Source organism: Bos taurus, chromosome 16 (genome assembly GCF_002263795.3).
Source record: "Bos taurus isolate L1 Dominette 01449 registration number 42190680 breed Hereford chromosome 16, ARS-UCD2.0, whole genome shotgun sequence".
NCBI lineage: Eukaryota > Metazoa > Chordata > Mammalia > Artiodactyla > Bovidae > Bos > Bos taurus.
Genome location: NC_037343.1, coordinates 76,420,764 through 76,438,982, shown reverse-complemented (window position 1 = coordinate 76,438,982; position 18,219 = coordinate 76,420,764). Strand labels below are relative to the sequence as shown.

The window sequence follows — 18,219 nt, the reverse complement described above, 5'->3', positions numbered from 1 at the left end:
CCCTGATGCTGGGAGGGATTGGGGGCAGGAGGAGAAGGGGACGACAGAGGATGAGATGGCTGGATGGCATCACTGACTCGATGGATGTGAGTCTGAGTGAACTCCGGGAGTTGGTGATGGACAGGGAGGCCTGGCGTGCTGCGATTCACGGGGTCACAAAGAGTCGGACACGACTGAGCGACTGATCTGATCTGATCTGAGCAACTGAACTGAACTGAACATTGTTCAGAACAGAGAGCACCTCTCAAGGGCCACTATCAAGTCTCTTTCAGACACCCAAGAATTGGGAAATCACTGAAGATGGCAAGTCTATTCTCCAAAAAAACCACATCCTGTAGAGACACAGCCAGCCCGGATACTGCCATGGACCAAAGAGACGTGAACCCACCCCTTTTCCTGCACCTTGCCCTTTGAAACTCAATAAAAGACTCAAACTCTCACCCTGCTGTGCCAATGCCACACTTTGTGTCTGTCCCCTGTCTGCTCCTGCAAAGTGAATAAAACTTCTCTTTCTCCTCTTGCTAATATTTCTATGAAATCTTTCACAACCCATGCCAGCTCACCTAACATTTCGGTGGCCCATAGTGGGAATCTTCACTAACTAATTTCTTTCACCTCAACCTCCAGCTCAGTCCTCCTAGTCGTCACTCACCAGGACATCTATCAAACTCTAAGTATTATCTTGGGTGGGTCTTTCTTGGGAGAACAGTGGCCGCATGTGGGTAGCAGCAAACCCCACTATCTGGGTCAGAATCTGGCCTTGGAGGATGCCCATCTCCCTCTTGTCACTGCTTCATCTCTGAGATCTGGGGATGCCTAACTCCGGATTGAATCCTTCTAAATCCCACCATGCTCCTTCTGACCGCCAGGATTCCCAGAAAGGCCCCATCTTCAAAACTGGCTCTTTACTCTTCTTCATAATCCAAGTCCCAATCTGGGATTCGACTGGGGCTGAGTCCTGGCTCAGGGATTCAAGTCCCAATCTGAGTTACACAGTTTTCATTATGGACCACTCTCTACCCATCCTCTTGGGATGCCACCTCAAACACTGGAAAGATCTCAGATTAGAGGACCTCAAACCCAAACAAATGGCCTTTTTCTGCCACATGGCTCGGCCTCAGCGTAAGATGGGTGACCAGGAAGTCTAGCCCCAGGTTGGCTCTCTCAACTGTAATACTGTTCTCCAACTCAATCTTGACTGTTGCTGCCTTGGTAAATTGCCTAGAATTCTTTATGCCCAGGCCTTCTTTCAACTCACGCAACACCCCGAGCGGTGGTCCTCTCGCCGCACGTTGCTCCTTCCCAGCAAGCTGTCCTCCACCGGCCCCTAGTTCCCCTCCTTCCCCCGTCACACCCGGAGGACGTCCCCTTCGGCCTCCTTCTGAGTCAGCCACCCAGTTTCCTGTCTGTGAAGTGGCTGACTGCAAGGGGATCATTTGTGTCCATGTTCCTTTTTCTATGTCTGATCTTTCCCAAGCTGAACTCAAGGAAGGACAATTTCTCAGAAGAACCTACTCTTTTCCTGTCTCACCTTCCAGAGACTCCACATCTTTTCACCAATTTAGATTCAACCTCTGAGGAAAGTAAAACCATCGTGGCCATGAATTTCATTTCCCAGTCAGCCCATCATATCCATTACAAACTCCAAAAGTTCCAGAAGGGCCCTCAGATTCCCCGCTGCAGTCCATGGGGTTGCAAAGAGTCAGACGTGACTGAGCGACTGAACTGAACTGAACCTGACCCTGAAGGTCTTTAATAAACTAGATGAACATAGACAAGAGGAAAAGAGACTGACAACAGTCTCAAGAGCAGAAACAGTCTTTCCAAATGACTGCCTCTACAATCAGAGACACCCTTCAGAATAAAACTTAGCTGAGGACTTCCCTGGTGGTCCAGTGGTCAAAAAAAAAAAAAAATCTGCCCGCCAATGCAGGGGACATGGGTTCGATCCCTGGTCTGGGAAGATCCCACATGCCCTGGAGTAACTAAGTCCGTGCAACACAGCTATTGAGCCTGTGCTCTACAGCCTGCGAGCTGCAAAGCTGCAACTCCTGAAGCCCCAGGGCCCTAGAGACCACGCTGCACACAGGAAGCCACCGCAATAAGAAGCCTGCACACCACAGCTAGAGAGTGCACCCCGCTCTCCACAGCTAGAGAAAAGCCCTCACAGCAGTGCAGAGCCAGCACAGCCAAAAACAAATCAGTAAAAAGACTCAGCCAAGGTCCCCCAACCCGTAAAAAGGGAGACAGCCATGGGGGCCCAGCACTGGCTGCTCCTGCAGCTGCAAACAAGGAGGGCGCTGGAGTCAAGAATGCCATAGGAAAAGGCACCCCCTGGGCAGTGCCCACTTTGTAAAACAGGGCAGTGGAAGTGGGACTACCCTCTCTTTGATTAAAGGGGACAAAGCCCCCTTCTGGAACCAGGGAACGCTCCTGCAAAGACCTCCTCCACCCCAAGGGCTCCTACAGTCTTCAGATTGACAGGTCCCAACGCTGGACCTGGCTCTACGACATAAGACTGACATGGCCAAGCCACGCATAACTCTATCCATAGCCGATAAGAAAATCAGTCTCATTGATGTTGGAGTCACTCACTATGCTCTTCCTGAATTTTCAGGTCCCTTGATTCCCTCACCATCATCAGAGGAGAAGGCAAACCTCAACGTGCTCTCCAAACCTCTGCCTCACCATGCTCACTGGGAGACCACGTCCTCTCACATTCCTTGCTCACCCTTCTAACTGCCCCACCGCCTCCAAGGCAGGGACCTTATGACCCGACTAGGGACTCAGTAACTCTCCAGTCAGAGCCTCCTTCCCTGGAATCTGAGAAGACTCTCTCCCTCTGATGCTCGGCCCTTCCCTCTCCCACCAGAAATACTTACACAGTTTCTCTTAATTGCGTGGGACATTAACACCCCCGGAGGACCTCTCCCTGACTCCTGTCACTATCCCCAGGAGGGACCCCTCTCACTTTCCCCACCGCTCTCAACGCCCTATAAAATGGGAAGATCTTAGAAGACGCAAACCCCTCACTAAAAAATGTCTAAACGCTGGACTCCTTGGATCCACCAGCTCCCCTCACATCACCTATTTCTACCCATTACGAAGGCAGGTGGCACCGACTGTCGAGCACAGGCCCTGTGCATAGTTAACGAGGCAGTGGTCCCTCTCCCCTTGCAGCTGCAAATCCCTATACCACCCTCAGCTCTCCTCCTAATACTCAGCTCTTTACTGTTCTGGATCTAAAAGATACTTTCTCCATTATCCCTCTCTCATGAGATTCCCAAGACACACTTGACTTTTACATGGATGGACCCTGATGCTCACTGCTCCCAGCAACTCACCTGGACCTCCCTCCCCCAGTGATTTAGAGATGGCCCCTGCCTCTGTGGTCAAGCCCTACCTCTGATCTAGTCACTCCTTATTCAATATGCTGATGACTTCCTCTGCAGCCAGGACCACAACACCTCCCTTACCAACACCACTGCCCCTCCTCATTTACTTTGCTTCATCAGGATACACAGTTTCTCCTTCCAAAACACAAATTAGTCAGATCATAGTTAAATAACTAGGATTTCTCTTGTCCCCAGTACAAGGATCAATTGCTACTCAACATACCTTGCATGTGTGCCTGCTAAGGCACTTCAGTCATGTCTGATTCTTTGTGACCCATGGACTATATCCCGCCAGACTCTGCTGTCCATGGGATTCTCCAGGCAAGAATACTGGAGTGGGTTGCCATGTCCTCTTCCAGTGGATCTTACACCTTGAGAAAAACATGATTCAAAAAGACACCTGCACCCCAATGTTCACTGCAGCACTATTTACAACATCAGGACATGGAAGCAACCTAGATGTCCACTGATGAATGGATAAAGAAGTTGTGGTACATACATACAGTGGAATACTACTCAGCCATAAAGATGAACTAATGTGTTGAACTGAGCTTGGAGTAACCTACAGCCTGTTACACAGAGTGAAGCAAGTCAGAAAGAGAAAAATAAATATATATTAATGCATATGTATGGAATCCAAAAAAATGGTACAGGTGAACGTATGTGCAGGGCAGGAATGGAGATACACGTGTACAGAACGGATACACAGAAATCAACACAGAACAGCAGAAATCAACACAACATTATGAAGCAACTATCCTCCAATTAAAAAACAAACCAAAAAACCCAGACAAATAGAAGGAACTTTGGTCTCTCTCCTTCTACCTCATAGAAAAAAGGAATTTAGGATATTTCTGGGCCTCACTGGTTATTTTCACATCTGGATCCCCCACTGTGGGCTTACAACAAACCTCTTCATGAGGTCCTCCAGGGACCCAAAAATGAACCCCTGGAATGGAACTCCTCTCTGCAGTCGGCCTTCACCGTACTCCAGACAGCCCTCACCTCCACTCCGGCCCAGCCCTCCCAAATGTAGATAAGCCCTATGTATTATATTATACTCTCATGAATGACAAGGGATGGCTCTGGGGCTCTTAGGACAAAAATATGACCCAGATTTCACCTCTCAAATTACCCAACAGGTGTCTCAAGCTTTAGACATTAAATACAGACTACATGCAGCTTGGTACATAGTAGAAAACCTCAAGAGATGATTGATATTTGGTCTCTGTTGCAAAGTGCTCATTTAAAATGCTGAATTATGTGCAAACTACATTTTGCATGGAAATGTATCTCAAATAGTTCCCATGTGTGTTCTCTTCCATTAGAGGTCATTTCTATGTAAAGCCATCAAAATTGCCTTTATAGGTCATGTCCATTTGACGGCCTCTAAACCCTTCAGTTCAGACGGTAAAGCATCTGCCTGCAATGTGGGAGACCTGGGTTCGATCCCTGGGTCGGGAAGATCCCCTGAAGAAGGAGATGGCAACCCACTCCAGTATTCTTGCCTGGAGAATCCCATGGATGGAGGAACCTGGGGGGCTACAGTCCATGGGGTTGCAAAGAGTTGGACACGACTGAGCGACTTCACTCACTCACTCACTCACATGCAGCTTGGCATCCCCAGTCTTCAAGAAAAATAAAAAGGCTCATTTGTCCCTTAAAACAGAGGTCCCCGACCTCCAGGGCACGGACCAGTACCTCCTGTCACATCAGCAGTAGCTTCAAAGTGCACAATAAAAGCAACGTGCTTGAATCATCCTGAAACCTCCAACACCCCACCCCCAATCCGTGGAAAAACGGTCTTCCGAGAAATCAGCCCCTGGTGCCAAGAAGGTTGGGTCCCACTGCCTTAAGAGACACCGAGAGCAGGCTAGAACTCCTCTGTCTCTCTTCTGACTCAGAGCTGCCTGCAGATTACTCAGAAGGTCCCTTACACCTCAGTCCCTTTGAACTCATGTAGGACATCTAGCAATTCTTACTCCCTTTCTACCAGGAAACCTCCCCCTCTAGGACCATACGATCTCAGTCTCAGAACTAATGCCCAGCCTTTTATGGTCCCACGTTAACAGGTACCCACCCCAAACTCAGGACTTGCTCCTATCTACAATCCTACAGGGAGCAGGTTCTACTAAGGGACCTGCCTGGACATACCAAACCCCTCTCAGCCCTTGGAAGGGTCCATTACAACTCCGACAGCAATCAAGCTCTCAGCACATCACCCTGGATCCACCTGTCATGATGCTCATCTACTGATCCCTTGCTGTGTCCTCAACACAGTCCTCTCCCTACACCTGTCAACTGTCATCCGACACCAGCCTACGGATCTACTGGAACCCAGAGATCACCAGAGCCGTGAGCACAACTCAAGGTGAATATGCCCTGGTAGACTTACATGCGTCTTGCTCTCTTATTCCCCCTTCTATTCTTTATAACTACAAACATAACCCTTCTTTCATCCCTGGAATGAAGTTCCTAGACCCTTGCTGGACCAGCCCCAAAGACAGCTAACACAGAACGCTTGGTTTCTTTCTCACCTTGTACTTAACCACGTTCTTTCATACCAGCCACCCCTCCTTTAGTGCCACCCGTCAACCCCATTTCCACACAATAAAACGAACTACAGCCCTCCTTCAAAAGGCTAGCAGCTCACAATATCACAGTCATTGGCTATGTGCTAATGTTGCCAGGACAGGCCTCTCAGGTTCCTAGAACCGCCTCTGGCACACACAACCTTGTCCCTCCTCATGGCCACCTGGTTCGGGCCCCAAACCCCAGGTATTTCTGGCCTCAGGCTGTTTCATGGGTCCTAAAGAACCTCTCTGACCCACTTCTACAAATACCCTTCCCCATCCATGGACCCATCTTCCAGGAGGTTTCCTTAGCCTCCCATCTGTGTTATGGCCAACATTAATTCCTGCTCGGTCCCCTGGCCTCACCACATTTCAGTTCAGTCGCTCAGTCATGTCCGACTCTTTGCAACCCCATGGACTGCAGCATGCCAGGCTTCCCTGCCCATCACCAACTCCTGGAGCTTACTCATACTCATGTCCATTGAGTCAGTGATGCCATCCAACCATTTCATCCTCTGTGGTCCCCTTCTCCTCCCACCTTCAATCTTTCCCAGCATCAGGGTGTTTTCCAATGAGTCAGATCTTTGCATCAGGTGGCCAATGGATTAGAGCTTCAGCTTCAGCATCAGTCCTTCCAATGAATATTCAGGACTGATTTCCTTTAGGATGGACTGGTTGGATCACCTTGCAGTCCAAGGGACTCTCAAGAATCTTCTCCAATACCACAGTTCAAAAGCATCAATTCTTTGGTGCTAAGCTTTCTTTATAGTCCAACTCTCACATACATACATGACTACTGGGAAAACCATAGCTTTGACTAGATAGACCTTTGTTGACAAAGTAATGTCTCTGCTTTTTAATAAGCTGTCTAGCTTGGTCATAGCTTTACTTCCAAGGAACAAACGTCTTTTAATTTCATGGCTGCAGTCACCATCTGCAGTGATTTTGGAGCCCAAGAAATTAGTCTTTCACTGTTTCCGTTGTTTCCCCATATATTTGCTATGAAGTGATTGAGACCAGATGCCATGATCTTCGTTTTCTGAATGTTGAGTTTTAAGCCAACTTTTTCACTCTCCTCTTTCACTTTCATCAAGAGGCTCTTTAATTCTTCGCTTTCTACCATAAGGGTGATGTCATCTGCATATCTGAGGTTATTGATATTTCTCCTAGCAATCTTGATTCCAGCTTGTGCTTCATCTAGCCCAGTGTTTCTCATGATGTACTCTGCATATAAGTTAAATACGCAGGATGACAATACACAGCCTTGACATGCTCTTTTCCCAATTTGGAGCCAGTCTGCTGTTCCGTATTCAGTTCTAACTGTTGCTATTTGACCTGCATGCAAATTTCTCAGGAGGCAGGTCAGGTGGTCTGGTATTCCCATTTCTTGAAGAATTTTCCACAGTTTATTGTGATCCACATAGTCAAAGGCTTTGGCATAGTCAATAAAGCAGAAGTTGATGTTTTTCTGGAACTCACTTGCTTTTTCAATGATCCAGCGGATGTTGGCGATTTGATCTCTGGTTCCTCTGCCTTTTCTAAAACCAGCTTGAACATCTGGAAGTTCATGGTTCATGTACTGTTGAGGCCTGACTTGAAGAATTTTGAGCATTACTTTGTTAGCATGTGAGATGAGTGCAATTGTGCGGTAGTTTGAGCAGTCCTTGGCATTGCCTTTCTTTGGGATTGGAATGAAAACTGACTTTTTCCAGTCCTGTGGCCACTGCCTAGTTTTCCAAATTTGCTGGCATATTGAGTGAAGCACTTTCACAGCATCATTTATGATTTTAAATAGCTCAACTGGAAGTCTATCCCAACTTATGATGACCTCTATCAGCTGGAAGTGTAGCTCCTTCCAACTGCAAGCAAATCTATACTTAAACCCCTTCCGACAGTGGGATAGACCAAGAAATGAACTATTATTCAAATAAATAATTTCCCCAACAACCAAATTTACCTTCCCAAATCAGGCAATCACTCCCGTCCTCTCTCAGCACGCGGTCCTTTCATGGGGCCATCTGTCCTCTTGTCAGCTCCACTGACTGCCGCCCAGCCTCATGGATAGGAAACGCCTGGCACCCATCCTACACAGGTAAAGCCAGGACCTGTCACAGACACCGCTCTTTCTTTCCACAAAATGCGCGAGGGTTTGACATTCAACAACAGCTTCTCACCTGGAAAACGACACCTCCAGCTTCCCAAAAGCTTCTGCCTGCTTAAACCCATTGGTGGAACTTGCTCTAGCTGCTACATATGCCTTTACTAGGAGGGTCCAGATACAAACTTCCTCTTTCATTTTTTAAAGTTTTTAACTGGAAGATAATTGCTTTATAGTATTGTGTTGGTTTCTGCCATATGTCAACATGAATCACCCACAAGTATACATATGTCCCCTCTTTCTTGAACCTTCTGCCCACCTCATCCTACCCCTGTAGGTTGTCACAGAGCACCAGGTTTGAGCTCCCTACATCATACAGCAAATTCCCACTGGCTATCTGTTTCACAGATGGTAATGCATATGTTTCCATGTGACTCTCTCAATTTGTCCTGCCCTCTCCTATCCCCACTGTTCACAACTCTTTCCTCTCTGTCTGCATTTCCACTGCTACCCTGCAAACAGGCTCATCAGCACCATCTTTCTAGATTCCATATGTATGTGTTAATATATGATATTTGCTTTCTGTTTCTGACTTACTTCACTCTGTATTACAGGCTCTAGGTTCATTCACCTCATTAGAACTGTCTCAAATGCATTCCTTTTTAGGGATGAGTAATATTCCATTGTATATACGTACCACAACTTCTTTATCCATTCAGCTGCTGATGGACATCTAGGTTGCTTCCATGTCCTAGCTATTGTAAACACTGCTGCAGTGAACATTGGGGTACATGTGCGTTTTTCAATTATGGTTTCCTCTGGATATATGCCCAGTAGTGGGATTGCTGGGTCACAGGTAAACCCGCCTCTTTAACACGACTCTTATGGCCTGCATTCTCCCTACAGCTGGACTACACTTTCTCTGTGGGACCTCAGCGTTATCTCTGTATGCCTCCTAACCAGACTGGAACCTGCACTGTGGTACTCCCTTTACTACAGATGAACATCTGCACTGGGCCTGTGCTTCTCCCCCATCTTTTCAGATACTGGACTAAACAAGAGCCTCTGTCAGTCCTAGTAACTATGGCCACAGCTCTGGCTTCAGGCACCAGGACTGTGTTTATCATAGATTCTTCCACAACCACCATGCTCTGCTTCCTCCTTTTTGGCCCCTGTCTTATCTGGTTTCTCCCCTTCTTTCTCAAACGTCTACTGCCCTTAGCAAATCTTGCTCCTCTATCACGGGTCTTACCTTTCAGACCATTCAATTCCAAGACAGCCCACATGCCCCTCCGCCTCCACCAGGTAGGGACAGCCCTGTGCAGCTCAGCAAGAAGAAGTTATGAAAGAAGAGACTTCCACCCCAGTTTTTAAAAATGGGCCAACTGGGCTCCATGTAACACTCAAGAAGTTATATTCAGAGGGAGGAAATGTAAACCCATTGAACATTGTTCACAACAGAGTAGCACCTGTCAAGGACCACTATCAAGTCTCTTTCTGACACCTAAGAACTGAGAAATTACTGACGACTGCAAGTCTATTCTCCAAAAACTCCATCCTGTAGAGACACAGCCAGCCCAGATACCACCATGGACCAAAGAGACGTGAACCCACCCCTTTTCCTGCACCTTGCCCTTTGAAACTCAATAAAAGACTCAAACCCTCACCCTTTGGTGCCAACACCATTCTACATGCCTGCCCCCTTTCCTCCTTTAGAAAGTGAATGAAAACTCTCTTCTCCTCTTCCTAATCTCTCTGAATTCTTTCATAACCTGTGTCGGCTAACCAACCACCATGACTGGGCATGTATCTGGAGAGAACAAATTTGAAAAGATACATGCCATCCAATGCTCACTGCAGCAGTAAACACAACAGCCAAGAAGGGAAAGCAATCTAAGTGCCCATCGACTGAGGAGGGATACAGAAGATGTGGTATGTATGGGAAATGGAATGTTACTCAGCCATGAAGAGAGGGGAAGAATGCCATTTACAACAATATGGATGGACCCAGTGATCGTCATACTAAGTCAGTCAAACAAATCTAAGATATATGAAATCTAAAAAGATGATGCAAATGAATTTATTTATAAAACAGAAACAGACTCACAGACTTTGAAAACAAACTTACAGTTCCAAAAGGAAATGTAGGGAAGGGAGTGATAAGTTAGGAGCTTGGGACTAAAATTTAGCCACTACTATATATAAAATAGATAAACAACAAGGACCTACTGTGGAGCAGGAAGACCTCTACTCCATACTCTGTAACAACCTGTGTGGAAAGAGAGTCTAAAAGAGAGTGGTCATACGTGTATGTATAATTGAATCACTTTGCTATATACCTGAAGCTAATGCAACACTGTACCTAAACTATATTCCAATATAAAATCAAAACTAAACTAAAAAAAAGGAAAAAAATAGTTAAGGACCTTGAGATGAGACTATCCTGTGTTACCTGAGAAACCCTAATCTAACCACACGAATCCTTAATGGAGGAGAACTTTTCCTGGCTGTTGTGGGAGAGTGATGTGATTATTGAAGATGGTGCTGGCTTTGAAGAGGAAGGACAGTATCCTTGACCCAAAGCACTGGGGGGCCTCTAGAAGTTGGAAGGTCAAGGAAATACATTGTTCCTTAGAGCCTTCAGAAAAGAAGGCATTTTTGCTGATACCTTGATTTCAGCCCAGGGAGACCCATGTTGGACATCTGACCTAGAGAATACTAAGATGATAAATTTGTGTTGCTTTATGTTATGTTTGTGGTATTTTTATTAAAGCAGTAATAAAAAATACAATGAAAACACTTAATAAAATCACCAGACCTTAAAAATCATAAGCAAGAAATAAATTCAGATTGCAATTAGACTTTCCAATGGCAATGCCCCCAAGAGCAGAAATGACAGAAGACAATGGGGTAACTTTTAAAGACGCTCTAAGGAACAAAGTGTGAGATAGGATTTTATATCCAGTTACCAACACATTGTTAACAGCATACAGGTTCATGGTGAACACCCTTAAACCTTTCCTGAGGAGCTCTCCAGACAATGAGCTTCAAAGAACAAAAATGACTAGAGACACTGGCATGAAAACCGCTATGTCCTTAAAATTGAGATTGATAGCATAGGAGAAAGACAATGCAAATGTAAAATCTGAATATTAAAAGAGAGCTTGAGATAAGGCATGAAATATTTTCTCTTTAAAAAAAAAAAAAAAAACAAGGAGTGTTACCTACTTCTGTCTACTGAAAGGGAACAATGACCAACCCAGGTGTGACATATGCAAGTAGGACTTACAATCCCAGCTGTGTTCTCGACCATTTCCTATGGAGAAGAACCCTAGCATCTTTAGCAAAAAGGTTGTCCAGGTCCAGGCAAGAAATCTACAAGATGCCCGAAACTTGCTATGATACAAAATAGCCATGAATCTATCGAGAGGATCCAAGTAGTTTCAAAAGATCTCAAGAGCCACATTGAAGAGCTTCCCAGAGGCTAAAAAGATTTAATTTGAACACCAATGAAAATAACAGATGCATTGTACTGACAGACATTTATTTCCATGAATTTATTATAATACTCAAAAAAGAGTTAATTGATCATCATTAGAATACACTAGGAACTAAAATAGCTGTGACATGAAGAGAAGCGAAAAGCAAAGGAGAAAAGGAAAGATTTAAGCATCTGAATGCAGAGTTCCAAAGAATGGCATGAAGAGACAAGAAAGCCTTCCTCAGCGGTCAATGCAAAGAAATAGAAGAGAACAACAGAATGGGAAAGACCAGAGATCTCTTCAAGAAAATTAGAGATACTAAGGGAACATTTCATGCAAAGATGGGCTTGATAAAGGACAGAAATGGTATGGACAGAAGCAGAGGATATTAAGAAGAGATGGCAAGAATACACAGAAGAACTGTACAGAAAAGATCTTCACGACCAAGATAATGACGATGGTGTGATCACTCACCTAGAGCCAGACATCCTGGAATATGAAGTCAAGTGGGCCTTAGAAAGCATCACTACGAACAAAGCTAGTGGAGGTGATGGAATTCCAGTTGAGGTATTTCAAATCCTGAAAGATGATGCTGTGAAAGTGCTGCCCTCAATATGCCAGCAAATTTGGAAAACTCAGCAGTGGCCATAGGACTGGAAAAGGTCAGTTTTCATTCCAATCCCAAAGAAAGGCAATGCCAAAGAATGCTCAAACTACTGCACAATTGCACTCATCTCACACGCTAGTAAAACAATGCTCAAAATTCTCCAAGCCAGGCTTCAGCAATACGTGAACCTTGAACTTCCAGATGTTCAAGCTGGTTTTAGAAAAGGCAGAGGAACCAGAGATCAAATTGCCAACATCTGCTGGATCATAGAAAAAGCAAGAGAGTTCCAGAAAAACATCTATTTCTGCTTTATTGACTATGCCAAAGCCTTTGACTGTGTGGATCACAATAAACTGTGGAAAATTCTGAAAGAGATGGGAATACCAGACCACCTGACCTGCATCTTGAGAAACCTATATGCACGTCAGGAAGCAACAGTTAGAACTGGACATGGAACAACAGACTGGTTCCAAATAGGAAAAGGAGTACGTCAAGGCTGTATATTGTCACCCTGCTTATTTAACTTACATGTAGAGTACATCATGAGAAACACTGGGCTGGAAGAAGCACAAGCTGGAATCAAGATTGCCGGGAGAAATATCAATAACCTCAGATATGCAGATGACACCACCCTTATGGCAGAAAGTGAAGAGGAACTCAAAAGCCTCTTGATGAAAGTGAAGGAGGAGAGTGAAAAAGTTGGCTTAAAGCTCAACATTCAGAAAACTAAGATCATAGCATCCAGTCCCATCACTTCATGGGAAATAGATAGGGAAACAGTGGAAACAGTGTCAGACTTTATTTTTGGGGGCTCCAAAATCACTGCAGATGGTGACTGGGGCCACGAAATTAAAAGACACTTACTCCTTGGAAGGAAAGTTATGACCAACCTAGATAGCATATTCAAAAGCAGAGACATTACTTTGTCAACAAAGGTCTCTCTAGTCAAGGCTATGGTTTTTCCTGTGGTCATGTATGGATGTGAGAGTTGGACTGTGAAGAAAGCTGAGTGCAGAAGAATTGATGCTTTCGAACTGTGGTGTTGGAGAAGACTCTTGAGAGTCCCTTGGACTGCAAGGATATCCAACCAGTCCATTCTGAAGGAGATCAGCCCTGGGATTTCTTTGGAAGAAATGATGCTAAAGCTGAAACTCCAGTACTTTGGCCACCTCATGCAAAGAGTTGACTCACTGGAAAAGACTCTGATGCTGGGAGGGATTGGGGGCAGGAGGAGAAGGGGATGACAGAGGATGAGATGGCTGGATGGCATCACTGACTCAATGGATGTGAGTCTGAGTGAACTCCGGGAGTTGGTGATGGACAGGGAGGCCTGGCGTGCTGCGATTCATGGGGTCGCAAAGAGTTGGACATGACTGAGCGACTGAACTGAACTGAACCGATACAATGGAATACTACTATTCCATTGGAATAGAATACTACTCAGGATGGAATGGAATACTATTCAGGCATAAAAAAGGAGGAAATAATGGTATTTGTAGTAATGTGGATGGATTTAGAGATTATCATACTTAGTAAAGTAATCCATACAGAGAAAGGTAAATATCATGATATTGCTTATTTGTGGAATCTTAAAAAAGATACAAATGAGCTTATTTACATAACAAATATATCCACAGACACAGAAACAAACCTATAATTACCAAAGGGTAAAGCAGGAGGAGGGGAGTGGGATAAATCAGGGTTTTGGATTAGCTTAGACACACAACTATATACAAAATAGATAACCAACAAGGACCTACTGGACAGCACAGGAACTACACTCAATATTTTATAATAACCTTTAAAGGAAAAGAATCTGAAAAAAGTATGTAAAAGGAAAAGGAAATTAAGAAATCTCTGTCACATACAGATTTATTTGCATTCTAATTCTTATAATCTATAAAATCAATCCATTTATAGCATTTATGGGATAATGGGAAATTTGCATGCTTACTGGATATTGATAGTATTTTTAAATTGTTCAACTTTTTAGCTAGAATATTGACATTTTCATTACATTATTAACTTCTTTCAGAGACATATACTGAAATGGAGAGATGAAAATCATGTTTGGGATTCACTTCAAAAGCTCACAAGATGGAAAAAGTAGATACATTGTAGGCAATAGAGGATAGTGGTGGGTTGGCCAAAAAGTTTATTCGGGTTTTTACCATAACCTGTTAGGAAAAACCCAGACAGAGTTTTTGGCCAAACCAATAGCTGCATTACAGGCAGTGGGTCCAGTACAGGAGTGGGCAATTGCTGATGCTGTGTAACACGGTTAAGGGATTGTGTTATATTATTCTATCTTCAAACATGTTTGAAATTTTCAACAATAAAAAGGTTTAAAAAAATTCAAATAGTGATTGCATTGCTCCAGCTTTCTGATGACTGTCTCATTCTTCGAGATTATTCTAAGTGCTACTGAAATAGCATCATGAAGCATTTTAAGATCTTTAAGTGGTTTGGAATGTAATGTATATGAAACTGGAGATCTGCATACATGTAAAGTTCACTCTTATCCGTGTTTCCTTCACCCTTCCAGACTGAAGATTAGTCTATGGATGAAGAAGACAGAAACACAGGTTAGACAGGACTAGCTTAGCCTTGAGCACTTAGTCACTCAGTCATGTCCAGCCCTTTGTGACCCCATCAGCTGTAGCCTGCCAGGCTCTTCTGACCATGGGATTTTCCAGGCAAGAATACTGGAGTGGGTTGCCATTTCCTCCTCCAGCTTAGCCTTGGCCAAGGGTCAAAGGGAAGAGTTGTCATAACCCACCAGTCCTCCAGGAATTTCACTTTTATGACAGGATACCCTTGAACCTAAATCTGAAATAGACATGGCTGATTTTCTTTCTACTTTAAGTAAACACAACTTTCATTTGGGAAGCTACATATAGATGCTGCAAATATTATAGGTTTAGAGTTCTTTAGCTGAGTCTGTTGCTTTGTTAGGATTGTGAAAGTGAAAGGGAAGTAGTGTTGGGCTCTTTGAAACACCACAGTACGTAGCCTGCCAGGCTCCTCCATCCATGGGAATTTCTAGGCAAGAATCCTGGAGTGGGTTGCCATTTCCTTCCTCAGGGGATCTTCCTGACCCAGGAATCAAACCCGGGTCTCCCGCATTGCAAGCAGACTCTTTACTGTCTGAGCTACCAGGGGACATGTTAGGATTAGGGATCCTTTATATTGAATTTTAAAACCTACAATGCTAGCTTTTCCCATTTTCATTAATATTATCTCATAATAAGTTTAAAGACATTTGACGGTTTTCTATACTCTCAAGTTCTGTGAATAATATTCCTTGCATGATTTTTGTGAAGAGAGAAAATGCCAAAAGGTAGGTTCTGTTATCCCCCAGCTTGAATTGAAGAGTCTACCATGAATATGAACTGTCTGAACCCCCAGTTCCTCCCCTCCTGGTATAGGAGGAGCATACACCCAGCTGCACAGCGATGTTTTCACTGAGAACCCCAAACACTGAATGCCTTGTTTTTCTTTTTCAAGAAATCCCCTATCCTAGGAGATATGTGATGCCATTTGTGCCAGATGCTTACAGAAGAATCGCTCAGGAAACTAGCAGTAACAGCAACAAAAAAGAAAACTGCCCATTTGTCACTGAAAGTGCTCTTATTTTGCTAGTTTTTTAAAATCAATTTTATTTTTTTAATGTCAATTTTTGTAAGAATTCAGAAAAAGATATGCAATTATTAACATTTCAGGTAAAATTATTACTCTTCACAATCTCTACCTTTTCCATGGAGCAGTTTTCTTTAAAAGAAGTGTTATTACCTCCCTACTCATGTGGGCCCTCAGTTCAGTTCAGTTATTCACGACTCTTTGCGACCCCAAGAACCGCGCATGCCAGGCTTCCCTGGCCATCACCAACTCCCGGAGCTTACTCAAACTCATATTCATTGAGTTGGTGATGCCATCCAATCATCTTCAAATAAATGTCTGTAGGTGGGACTCTGATTATAAAGGCAGAGTGAAATTAATGTACCAAGGTGTGAAGTATGAACTTCAGCTGGGTTTCCATAAAGAACTCTGTTGATTACATGTTTGAAGCTACAGAGATCTGTCTCAAATGTCACTATTGAAGCCTTTTACAAGCTCTCATGCTAATCAGCAAGGACAGCCTGCAGCTCTTCCATGTACCGTGAAGTCCGTGCTGACAAGCAGCTTATCAGCGCTGTTTTAGCAGTGGCACCAGAAGATGCTCTCCACGTTTGCCTTCTTCAGAACTGAGTACTTAAGAAATTACCAGAATGTTGCCAGGAGCCTTGCCTACAAGCTGCTGCCTTTGAGAATTTTTTTTTTTAAGGATTATAAAAGTTATATTTATTCACGATGCTATATTTATTGCATTCCCTTAGAAAAATGGAGAACTATTTATGTACCCAATTTGCACATATAAAACTTTATACAAATTATGTGTAGCATATAAAGGCCTCCAGTACAGCTAAAATCCTGACACTACAATTTGGGTAATCCTGCTTCGGGGTCTCCAGTTTATCAAGTCTGTCCATAGAAAATAAAACTGGAATAGAACTGAGTACTTAAGAAATTACCAGAATGTTGCCAGGAGCCTTGCCTACAAGCTGCTGCCTTTGAGAATTTTTGCAACCATTTACAAGAGTAATCAGAATGCATTCCATCCCTTATGAATTTCTTAGTTTATGAGAAGGACAGAATTGTTAGGTATCCTCCTAGGGACTGTTAGACATGTCTAATAGTCTAATAATTTTCTGCATATTTCTTAAGATTGTTACTCAGACTCTGAAGCATTACAAAAGATGCAGCTTTCAGGGTGCTGATGTCAAGCTACACTTGATCTTGACAAGAGGGGTTCTCAGTTAAAACTTTATAGCCCTCCTAATCCTCCAGTTCCTTAATCCTTGCTAAATTTAGAAATCCTGACTTGGTGAGACATCACCAACCCACAGACGTGGTCCCACTTATGAATCATCTATCAATTCACATACTCATTTAAGTCATGGGTCAGTATTATTTACTGAAATCCACTTTGTGCTATAAGCTCTGGGTTGCCTTCTACTCACGTACAAGAGGATAAAAGAATTCTGAACGAACTCATAGTCTATGGAGGAGACAAACACAGAAGCTTTGATCAAGTACCTCCGGCAGCAGGGAGGAGGAGTAGCGTTAGTTGCTCAGTCGTGTCCAACTTGTTGTGACCCCAGGATTGTAGCCTGTCAGGGTCCTCTGCCCGGGGCATTCTCCAGGCAACAAAACTGGAGTGGGTTGCCATTTCCTTCTCCAGAGGATCTTCCCCACCTAGGGATTGAACCCGGGTCTCCTGTGTTGCAGGCAGATTCTTTACCATCTGAGTTACAGGAAAGTCCAAGAACAAAGAAAGCTCCTTGGGCAGTGAGGCAGGCTTCCCAGAGAAGGTAATAGCTACTCTAGGCCTTAAACAATGAGGAGTCTATGAAAAGGAATACTGATACCTTTTACTCTGTGTTCTTTAACCTGCCAACCAGGCGTCTCCCTTGTCCTCAGGAAAAAAGTTAATTAAAATCATGATTTGTAACAATGCTTTGATCTTGGGTGTCAAGAAATTCCATCCCCAAAACACGTACCCCAATGTTCACTGCAGCGCTGTTTACAATAGCCAATACACGGAAGCAACCTAAAGAATAAAGATGTGGCAAGGTGAAAAGGCAGCCTTCAGAATGGGAGAAAATAATAGCAAATGAAGCAACGGACAAACAACTAATCTCCAAAATATACAAGCAACTCCTACAGCTCAACTCCAGAAAAATAAATGACCCAATCAAAAAATGGGCCAAAGAACTAAATAGACATTTCTCCAAAGAAGACATACAGATGGCTAACAAACACATGAAAAGATGCTCAACATCACTCATTATCAGAGAAATGCAAATCAAAACCACTATGAGGTACCATTTCATGCCAGTCAGAATGGCTGCGATCCAAAAGTCTACAAGCAATAAATGCTGGAGAGGGTGTGGAGAAAAGGGAACCCTCTTATACTGTTGGTGGGAATGCAAACTAGTACAGCCACTATGGAGAACAGTGTGGA

General features: G+C 43.9%; 1 non-coding gene across 1 annotated transcript; it reads left to right on the top strand.

The window, feature by feature from the left end:
* Nucleotides 1-14,297: 14,297 nt before the first annotated feature.
* Nucleotides 14,298-14,367, top strand: MIR2284N (microRNA mir-2284n). Its single transcript, NR_030870.1, has one exon. It is a non-coding gene; the product is annotated as a microRNA mir-2284n (primary transcript).
* The last annotated feature ends 3,852 nt before the right edge of the window (nucleotides 14,368-18,219 follow it).